This window comes from Callithrix jacchus, chromosome 11 (assembly GCF_049354715.1).
Source record: "Callithrix jacchus isolate 240 chromosome 11, calJac240_pri, whole genome shotgun sequence".
Taxonomy (NCBI): Eukaryota; Metazoa; Chordata; class Mammalia; order Primates; family Cebidae; genus Callithrix; species Callithrix jacchus.
In genome coordinates this window covers 99,294,272-99,305,310 of record NC_133512.1, presented here as the reverse complement: position 1 = coordinate 99,305,310, position 11,039 = coordinate 99,294,272, and positions in this window count along the sequence as shown.

The window sequence follows — 11,039 nt, the reverse complement described above, 5'->3', positions numbered from 1 at the left end:
TTTAAATATGGACTGAGTGGTAGATTATTACAAAGAATTATTGTTGACTGTGTGTTATAACTAATAATGACAATGAAATAACATAAGAAAATATTCATATTTTTGGCACTCACACTTAAAATGTAGGGGTGAAATCATATGATGGCTTGAATTTGTTATAAAATAATTGACAAAAAGGCTAAATGAATAAAATATGGCTAAATATTGATAGTTATTAAATCTGTATGAGGGGTATACAGGATTTTATTATATTATTGTGTTTGTTTTCTCTACTTTTGAAAGTTTAGATTGATTTTAGTTTGTTTTGGTTTGGTTTTGGTTTTGGTTTTTTTGAGATGGAGTCTCACTCTGTCACCCAGGCTGGAGTGCAATGGCGTGATCTTGGCTCACTGCAATTTCCACCTCCTGGTTCAAGTGATTCTCCTGCCTCAGCCTCCCGAGTAGCTGGGATTACAGGCATGTGCCACCACACCTGGCTACTTTTTGTATTTTTAGTAGAGACAGGGTTTCACCATGTTGGCAAGGCTAATCTCGATCTCCTGACCTTGTGATCCACCTTCTTTGGCCTCCCAAAGTGCTGGGATTACAGGTGTGAGACACAATACCCGGCCAGATTGTTTTATTTTAAAAAAAATTATCAGCCCCAAAAAGTTAACTAAGGCAATTCTGCTCCAGGCTCCAACCCTCCTTGTGTTGCTAATCCAGTTCACTCTCCTGATCACAAGGACCCTCACACTTGGTTTCCCAAAGTAATAGTAGCTACTCCTGTGTGACTGGGTCCCAAGTGACTTCCAATTTCAGACCTTGATCTGCCAAAACCAGCTCTATCCTATATCAACAAAAAGAGTCGAACTCTGTAAAATATTTGAAGAGATTTATTCTAGGCCAAATATGAGGGACTACGGCTCATGACACAGCCCTCAGGAGGTCCTGAGACCATGTACCTAAGGTGGACAGGGTGCAGCTCGGTTTTATACATTATAGGGAGGCATGAGACATCAATCAAATACATTTAAGTAATACATTGGCTTGATCCAGAAAGGTGGGACAGCTCAAAGGTGGTGGGTGGGAATACTTTCAGCTTATAGGTAAATTTAAACATTTTCTGGTTTACAATTGGTTGGGTTTGTTGTAATTGTTGATGTTAATGCCACAGAGGTATAAGGAGACATGTCCAACCTTCACTTCCTATTATGGCCTGAAACAGTCTCTCCGTTTAAATTTTAAAAGAACCCTGTTTGAGAAGGAAGTCCATTCAGATTATTTGAGGGCCTTAGAATTTTAGTTTTGGTGTATATCTACAAACGTGTAGGTCCTTGTGTTGAAGATGGGGCCCCCAGTCAAGCTCCCCTTTTCCCCAGGTAATTTTCTTTAAGGAACCTCACAGCCCTTTGCTGCCACAGGACCTGGTTGACACCTCTCTTCTTCATTAGGAGAGATTTCTCTGGCTTTCACTCCAGACACAGAGCGGTGAAGTCTCTCTGAAGATCTTCAACCCTGAGTCCCATATGCAAATTAACTATCTTCTCTGTGGCCAACAGGGTTTGATCTATTGAAAAGGGCTCCCGGAGAGGACTCAAGATGGTGCTGTGAGAACAACCCAGGATTGATCCTCGCGGTCAATGCACGGAGGGGGTGAGTCAGGGCCGCATTTCCAGATGGATCTTTGTTGCCCACAGAACGGGGAAATTCCTAGGTATAGAGGAGATGCAGGATGCCAGGCAGAGGTTTTGGCTGGTGCAGCCAGTGGCCAGTGCGGAGGCGGCCCGTGCTGTGGCGGTGCTACACAGCGCTCCGCACAAAGCACGCTCATCCGGGTGCCCTGTTGGGCTGGCAACCTGAGACTTGGGAGAGCTGAAGTTGAGACTGAACGGGACTTGGACAGTGAGCCAGCCCAGGAGATTCCAGGGTCACAGCGTTTGGGGTAGCACAGTGGGACAAACAAAATGGCGATTCCAAACGCTCCCCGTGAAGGGGTTTCCTGAGGCCACAGCTCCGTGGGGGAGGGGCGTCCGCCATTACTGAGGCAAACCGCCCCTACTGAGGTACACGCCCATTGCTGACACAGCCTGCCGTTGCCGAGGCAACCTGCTACAACAGAGAGACTCCGCCGCAGGGTTTAGCCCGTGGGAGCAGGGCGGAGACTACAGCAGAAGGGCAGAGCCTGCAGCAACAGGGCAAACCTCACACCAGCAGGGCGGAGCCTCAGCAGGCAAATAGTGACTAGACTGCCTCCTAGCTGGGCAGGACAGTGAGGCGGACACTCACAAGGAAAGCCCCAACCCCCCCAGACAGAGCATCTGAGAGAAAAAGGGTTTTTTTATGAGTTATGTTGCAGCAGAATTAAACATAGCAGCCTAACGGCCCTGAATGAACAACAGAGCTCACAGCTCAGCACTTGAGCTCCTATAAAGTACAGACTGTCTCCTCAAGCAGCTCCCTGACCCCTCTATATCCAAAAGACTGACATTTGGCAGGCATCATTCTGGGACAAAGATAGCAGAAAAAGAAACTGGTAGCATACCTTACTGTTCTGCAGCTGCTATAGGTGCACCACAGACAAGCAGGGCCTGGAGTGGACCTCAGCAGCTGTACAGTGAAGGGCCTAGACTGGTAGAAGGAAAACCAAGTAACAGAAATACTTCATCATCAACAATCTGGGTGTCCACTCAGAGACCCAATCGAAAAGTCAGCGACTACACAGACGACAGGTGGATAAATCCACAAAGATGGGAAGAAACGAGTGCAAAAAGGAGGAAAACACCCGAAACCAGAACACATCGCCTCCTAGAAAGGACCAAAACTCCTCACCAGCAAGGGAACAAAGCTGGATGGAGAATGACTGTGATGAAATGACGGAATTAGACTTCAGAAGGTGGATAATGAGAAACTTTTGTGAGCTAAAAGAACATGTTTTAAATCAATGCAAAGAAACTAGGAACCTTGAAAAAAGATATAAAAAAAGATTCAAGGAAATGATAACAAGAATGGATAACTTAGAGAGGAATATGAATGAATTAAAGGAGCTGAAAAACACAATACGAGAACTTCATGAAGCATGCACAAGTTTCAATAGCCGAATTGACCAAGCAGAAGAAAGAATATCAGAAGTCGAAGATCAACTCAATGAAATAAAATGAGAAACCAAGATCAGAGAAAAAAAAGCGCAAAAAGAAATGAACAAAGTCTCCAAGAAATGTGGGACTATGTGAAGAGACCTAACCTACGTTTGATAGGCGTACCAGAATGTGATGAAGAGAATGAATCCGAGCTGGAAAATACTCTTCAGGACATTATCCAGGAAAATTTCCCCCACCTAGCAAGACAGGCCAACACTCAAATGCAGGAAATACAGAGAACACCACAAAGATATTCCGCAAGAAGAGCACCCCCAAGGCACATAATCGTCAGATTCAACAAGGTTGAAATAAAGGAGAAAATACTAAGGGCAGCCAGAGAGAAAGGTCGGGTCACCCACAAAGGGAAGCCCATCAGACTCACAGCAGATCTCTCGGCAGAAACTCTACAAGCCAGAAGAGAGTGGGGGCCAATATTCAACATCCTTAAAGAAAAGAACTTTCAACCCAGAATTTCATATCCAGCCAAACTAAGCTTCAGAAGTGAAGGAAAAATAAAATCCTTTGCGAACAAGCAAGTACTCAGAGATTTTGTCACCACCAGGCCTGCTTTACAAGAGCTCCTGAAAGAGGCACTACACATAGAAAGGAACAACCAGTACCAGCCATTCCAAAATCACACTAAATGCTAAAGAGCATCAACATAATGAAGAATCTACAACAACTAATGGGCAAAACAGCCAGCTAGCATCAAAATGGCAGTATCAAATTCACACAAAACAATATTAACCCTAAATGTAAATGGACTAAATGCACCAATCAAAAGACACAGACTGGCAAATTGGATAAAAATCCAAAACCCATCAGTGTGCTGTATCCAGGAAACCTATCTCACATGCAAGGATACACAAAGGCTCAAAATAAAGGGATGGAGGAAGATTTACCAAGCAAATGGAGAGCAAAAAAAAGCAGGAGTTGCAATTCTCATCTCTGATAAAATAGACTTTAAAGCAACAAAGATCAAAAGAGACACAGAAGGCCATTACATAATGGTAAAAGGATCGATACAACAAGAAGAGCTAACGATCCTAAACATATATGGACCCAATACAGGAGCGCCCAGATACATAAGGCAAGTTCTCAATGACTTACAAAGAGACTTAGACTCCCACACAATAATAGTGGGAGACTTTAACACCCCACTGTCAATATTAAACAGATCAACCAGACAGAAAATCAACAAGGATATCCAGGGCTTGAACTCAGACCTGGAGCAAGCAAACCTGATAGACATTTACAGAACTCTCCACCCCAAATCCACAGACTATACATTCTTCTCAGCACCACATCACAGCTACTCTAAAATTGACCACATAATTGGAAGTAAAGCACTGCTCAGCAAATGCAAAACAACTGAAATCATAACAAACAGCCTCTCAGACCATAGTGCAATCAAGTTAGAACTCAGAATTCAGAAACCAACCCAGAACCCCACAGCTTCATGGACACTGAACAACTGGCTCTTGAATGTTGACTGGATAAACAACGAAATGAAGGCAGAAATAAAGAAGTTCTTCGAAACCAATGAGAACGAAGACACAACATGCCAGAATCTCTGGGACACATTTAAAGCAGTCTCTAGAGGAAAGTATATAGCAACAAGTGCCAATATGAGAAGAATGGAGAGATCCAAAATTGACACCCTATCATCAAAATTGAAAGAGCTAGAGGAGCAAGATCAAAAAAACTCAAAACCCAGCACAAGACAAGAAATAACTAAGATCAGAGCTGAACTGAAGGAGATTGAGACACGAAAAACCCTCCAAAAAATCAATAAATCCAAGAGCTGGTTTTTTGAAAAGATCAACAAAATAGACAGACCACTAGCCAGATGGATTAAAAAGAAAAGAGAGAACAACCAAATAGATGCAATAAAAAATGATAAAGGAGAAATCACCACAGATTCCACAGAAATTCAAACCATCATCAGAGAATATTACAAACAACTCTATGCACATAAACTAGTAAACCTGGAAGAAATGGATAAATTCCTGGACTCCTGTGTCCTCCCAAGCCTAAACCAGGAGGAAGCTGAAACTATGAATAGACCAATAACAAGGGCAGAAGTCGAGGCAGCAATTAAGAGCCTACCTCACAAAAAAAGCCCAGGTCCAGACGGGTTCACAGCCGAATTCTACCAGACACACAAAGAGGAGCTGGTACCGTTCCTTCTGAAACTATTCCAAATAATCCAAAAAGAAGGAATCCTTCCCAAATCATTCTATGAGACCAATATCATCCTGATACCAAAACCCGGCAGAGACCCAACAAGAAAAGAAAACTTCAGGCCAATATCCATGATGAACATAGATGCAAAAATCTTCAATAAAATATTGGCAAGCCGATTGCAACAGCAAATCAAAAAACTTATTCATCATGATCAAGTAGGATTCATCCTGGGGATGCAAGGCTGGTTCAACATACGCAAGTCTATCAACGTAATTCACCACATAAACAGAACCAAAAACAAAAACCACATGATTATCTCAATTGATGCAGAGAAGGCATTTGACAAAATTCAACAGCCCTTTATGCTAAAAACCCTCAATAAACTCGGTATCGATGGAACGTATCTCAAAGTAATAAAAGCTATTTATGACAAACCAACAGCCAATATCATACTGAATGGGCAAAAACTGGAAGCATTCCCTTTGAAATCTGGAACTAGACAAGGATGCCCTCTTTCACCACTCCTATTCAATATAGTACTGGAAGTTCTAGCCAGAGCAATCAGGCAAGAAAAAGAAATAAAGGGTATTCAAATAGGAAAGGTAGAAGCCAAATTGTCTCTATTTGCAGACGACATGATAGTATACCTAGAAGACCCCATCGCCTCAGCCCAAAAACTCCTGAAACTGATAAGCAACTTCAGCAAAGTCTCAGGATATAAAATCAATGTGCAAAAATCACAAGCCTTCCTCTACACCAATAACAGACTTAAAGAGAGCCAAATAAAGAACGAACTGCCATTCACAATTGCTACAAAAAGAATAAAATACCTTGGAATACAACTCACAGGGAACGTAAGGCACCTCTTCAAGGAGAACTACAAACCACTGCTCAACGAAATCAGAGAGGACACAAACAGATGGAAAACATTCCATGTTCATGGTTAGGAAGAATTAATATCGTAAAAATGGCTATACCGCCCAAAGTAATTTACAGAATCAATGCTATACCCATCAAGCTACCATTGACTTTCTTCACAGAACTAGAAAAAACCACCATGAACTTCATATGGAACCAAAAGAGAGCCCGCATAGCCAAGTCAATTCTAAGCAAAAAGAACACAGCGGGGCGCATCACACTACTAGATTTCAAACTATGCTACAAGGCTACAGTAATCAAAACAGCATGGTACTGGTACCAAAACAGAGATATAGACCAATGGAACAGAACAGAGGCATCGGAGGCAACACAACATATCTACAAACATACAATCTTTGATAAACCTGACAAAAACAAGCAATGGGGAAAGGATTCCCTGTTCAACAAATGGTGTTAGGAAAACTGGCTAGCCATGTGCAGAAAGCAGAAACTGGACCCCTTCCTGACACCTTATACCAAAATTAACTCCAGATGGATTAAAGACTTAAATATAAGACCAGGCACCATAAAAACCCTAGAGGAAAATCTAGGCAAAACCATCCAAGACATAGGAGTAGGCAAGGACTTCATGAACAAAACACCAAAAGCATTGGCAACAAAGGCCAAAATAGACAAATGGGACCTAATCAAACTCCACAGCTTCTGCACGGCAAAAGAAACAGTCACTAGAGTGAATCGGCAACCAACAGAATGGGAAAAAATTTTTGCAGTTTACCCATCTGACAAAGGGCTGATATCCAGAATTTACAAAGAGCTCAAACAGATTTACAGGAAAAAAACAAACAAGCCCATTCAAAATTGGGCAAAGGATATGAACAGACACTTTACAAAAGAAGACATATATGAGGCCAACAATCATATGAAAAAATGCTCATCGTCACTGGTCATCAGAGAGATGCAAATCAAAACCACATTGAGATGCCATCTCACGCCAGTTAGAATGGTGATCATTAAAAAATCTGGAGACAACAGATGCTGGAGAGGATGTGGAGAAAAAGGAACACTTTTACACTGTTGGTGGGAGTGTAAACTAGTTCAACCATTGTGGAAGACAGTGTGGTGATTCCTCAAGGCCTTAGAAATAGAAATTCCATTTGACCCAGCAATCCCATTACTGGGTATATATCCAAAAGACTATAAATCGTTCTACTATAAGGACACATGTACACGAATGTTCATTGCAGCACTGTTTACAATAGCAAAGACCTGGAATCAACCCAAATGCCCATTGATAATAGACTGGATTGGAAAAATGTGGCACATATACACCATGGAATATTATGCAGCAATCAGAAATGATGAGTTTGTGTCGTTTGTAGGGACATGGATGAATATGGAGAACATCATCCTCAGCAAACTGACACAAGAACAGAAAATGAAACACCGCATATTCTCACTCATAGGCGGGTGTTGAAAAATGAGAACACATGGACACAGGGAGGGGAGTACTACACACTGGGGTCTATTGGGGGGAAAAGGGGAGGGCCAGTGGGAGGGGGAGGTGGGGAGGGATAGCCTGGGGAGAAATGCCAAATGTGGGTGAAGGGGAGAAAGGAAGCAAAACACACTGCCATGTGTGTACCTACGCAACTGCCTTGCATGTTCTGCACATGTACCCCAAAACCTAAAATGCAATAAAAAATTTTAAAAAAAAGAAAAAGAAAAGGGCTCCCTGGGCTCTGCTCTCTCTTAAGGTTTAATAAGTAACAGAAACACATCAAAGAGACTGGTACTCTCCTTACTGCATATGTATTTTCTTTCTTTCTATCCTGTCTATGCCAATAAACATTAAGGATTTTGAGCACTAAAAAGATATGAATCTTGACTTCGCAATCTCCCTGATACAGATATTACCCCATTAGTGTTCTATAAAAAGCAATTACTGTAACCATATAACAGGTCCTCCTTGCCCACTGCCTAGACACAGACTGTTTATCAAGACATGGGATTGCAACAGAGAAAGAGTTTAATTCACACAGAACCAGCTGTATGGAAGACTAGAGTCTTACTAGCACTCAAATCAGTTTCCCTGAAAACTCAAGGATCAGGGTTTTTAAGGAAAATTTAGTAGCTAGGGGCTAGTGATTCAGGAGTGCTGATTGGTTGGCTTGAGATGAAATGAGAGGGAATCAAAGTTGTCCTCTTTCACTGAGTCCGTTCCTGGGTGGGGGCCACAAGAGCAGATGAGCCAGTTTATTGATCTGGGTGGCGGCAGCTGAACCATCAAGGATCTGCAGCGTCTGCAAAATATCTCAAACACTGATCTTAGGTTGTATAACAGTGATGTTATCCCCAAGAGCAATTTGGGGAGGGTCAGAATCTTGTAGCCTCCAGCTGCATGACTCCTAAACCATATTTCTAATCTTGTGGCTAATCTGTTAGTCCTACAAAAGCAGTCTAGTACCTAGGCAGGAAGGGGGTTTGTTTTGGGAAAGGGCTGTTAGTGTTTTTGTTTTAAAGTTAAACTATAAACTAAGTTCTGTCCAAAGTTAGTTGGGCCTATGCCCAGGAATGAACCAAAACAGATCGGAGGTTAGAAGGAAGATGGAGTTGGTTAGCTCAGATCTCTTTCACTGTAATAATTTTCTCAAAAATAACTTTGCAACAGCAGTTTCATTATTATTTCTACAAACTAAGAAAAGATTATTTTAAAAGTCAGTGCCATTCCACTCCAACTACACTAACTCAGCCATAACAGATTGAGAGGTGAGTCGTCTGTGTACACGTGGACTTTGGTTTTTGCTCATATTGGAAATGTCATTTCCTTTATTCATCTTACGAACTGACCCCATAAAATTCTTCATGTCAAACACTTCTCAACCACGTGGGCTAACAGATCAAAGCAGAAAGTAAAATAATGGTCACTTTCAATCACTTATTTGACCTATGTGATTAAAATAAGCATTGCAAGCCCTGGATTTATATAGCTTTTAAACTTTTAGAGAGAGAACTTTTACATACATTTTCCTGTGAGCTTGTTGGACAGGGATTGCTATGCTGGTTGGAAAGCTTCAGAAACAAGGCACAAATAACTAAATATTTTAGATCAAACGGTATCAGGCAGGATTTGTGCTTAATTTTCAAAATAAATACAGTTGATTCTCATAATTCATGGTAGTTATGTTCTGTAAAGTCACCACAAACACTGAATGAGCAGATACTTCTCCTAGGGGAAACAGAGTTACAGGTTCCTGCAAGCCCCGGTTACGTTCGTCCCAACTGATCACTACAAAACCTTGTTTTTTGTGTGTTTCTATATAGAGATATCTTATTTCAAGACCAGCCTGGCCAACATGGTGAAACCCCATCTCTCCTAAAAATACAAAAATTAGCTGGGCGTGGTGGTGCGCATCTGTTATCCCAGCTACTCAGGAGGCTGAGGCAGCAGAATTGCTTGAATCTGGGAGGCAGAGGTTGCAGTGAGCCAAGATCACGCCATTGCACTCCAGCCTGGGTGACAGAGCAAAACTCTGTCTCAAACAAATAAATAAATACAATAAAATAAAATGCAGTGTGTATTTTATGTTTAAAGCATATCTCAATTCAGACAAGCCACACCTCAAGTGGTCAATAGCCATGTGTGGCTGGCAGCCACAGTATTGAACGACACATGTATGCAACGTTAAGGTGACAAGATTCCTGTATTTTGATTCAATGGCAGATTTATTACATCATTTCCAGTTTCCATGTATTAGAAAACATTAGGTCTTCCTGGTCCTTTTAGTCTTTCTAAACTTTCAATTCTCCTTTTAGCAAAAGAAAAATAATACTCCATATATCATTATATTTTGATGTTCAGTGTTACAAAGTACTTATTTCAGTGTCAGACAAAATGTCAAAAAAAAAAACTGATTCAAATAAAATGAAAGTCATAAGAGCCAAACTTGTCCTTAAATCTTCACATGCACATTTACCATCAGCTCTTTGTAGATCTGCGTTTCAAGAGGAAATATCAGAACGCAGGAGAGTGACTGTGTCAGGACATCTAAAAACCACTCCAACCCTCTTCTGTGGCTGGGATTGCAGGGAGGCATTTGGAAGGGTCAGGAGAGCCTTGGATTATACTGTACGTCTTACTAATGTCACAGGATCTTCTGAGTGTCATTTCCCCAGCCGGAAACCTCTGTGGGTGGTGGTGCCATTGCCCGAGTTTTGCTCGGCCAGCTGGGATCATCCCACCCACTTGGCCCAGCAGTCTCGGTCAGCCCACACTACTGGCCCAGATCCCACACCTCCCAATGGCAAGCCAGGCGCAGAGTGGTGAGGGGTGTGTCAGTGCACAAGCATGGGGTCTGGCCACTGCGCACAGCCAGGCACACCAGCTGCTTTAGTGGGATAGGCAGCTCCAGGCACCAGCACAGGCACCAGCTCCATGCGAGGCTGCGGCTGGACCAGACATACAAGTGGTTTCCCCTGTGGGCACCAGTGTCTGGACAGAGGACGCAGTAGCTTACAGATGCTAGGACCTGCAGAGCCCTAAAGAGGAGCCTCTAGGTCTGGGCTTCCTGAAGGGCCACAACTCTTCTTCTTTCTCATCACCCGCAACTTGGCAAACAGGGATGCATGTTTCACCCTGTTTGTGTTACAGCTTTTTCAGTCCCACCCTTCGGGATTCCTGAGTTATTGTCCTGCATCCTGGAAGAGTGAGATACATGGACAAATGGAGGGTGAGCAAGATGGAGAAGAGAGTTATTGAGCCACAGTACAGCTCTCAGGAGAGCCGAAGTGGGTAGCTCCTATCCACAGGCAGGTCATCGCAACATCTGTGCAGCCCTCGGCAGAGAGGGACCCGAA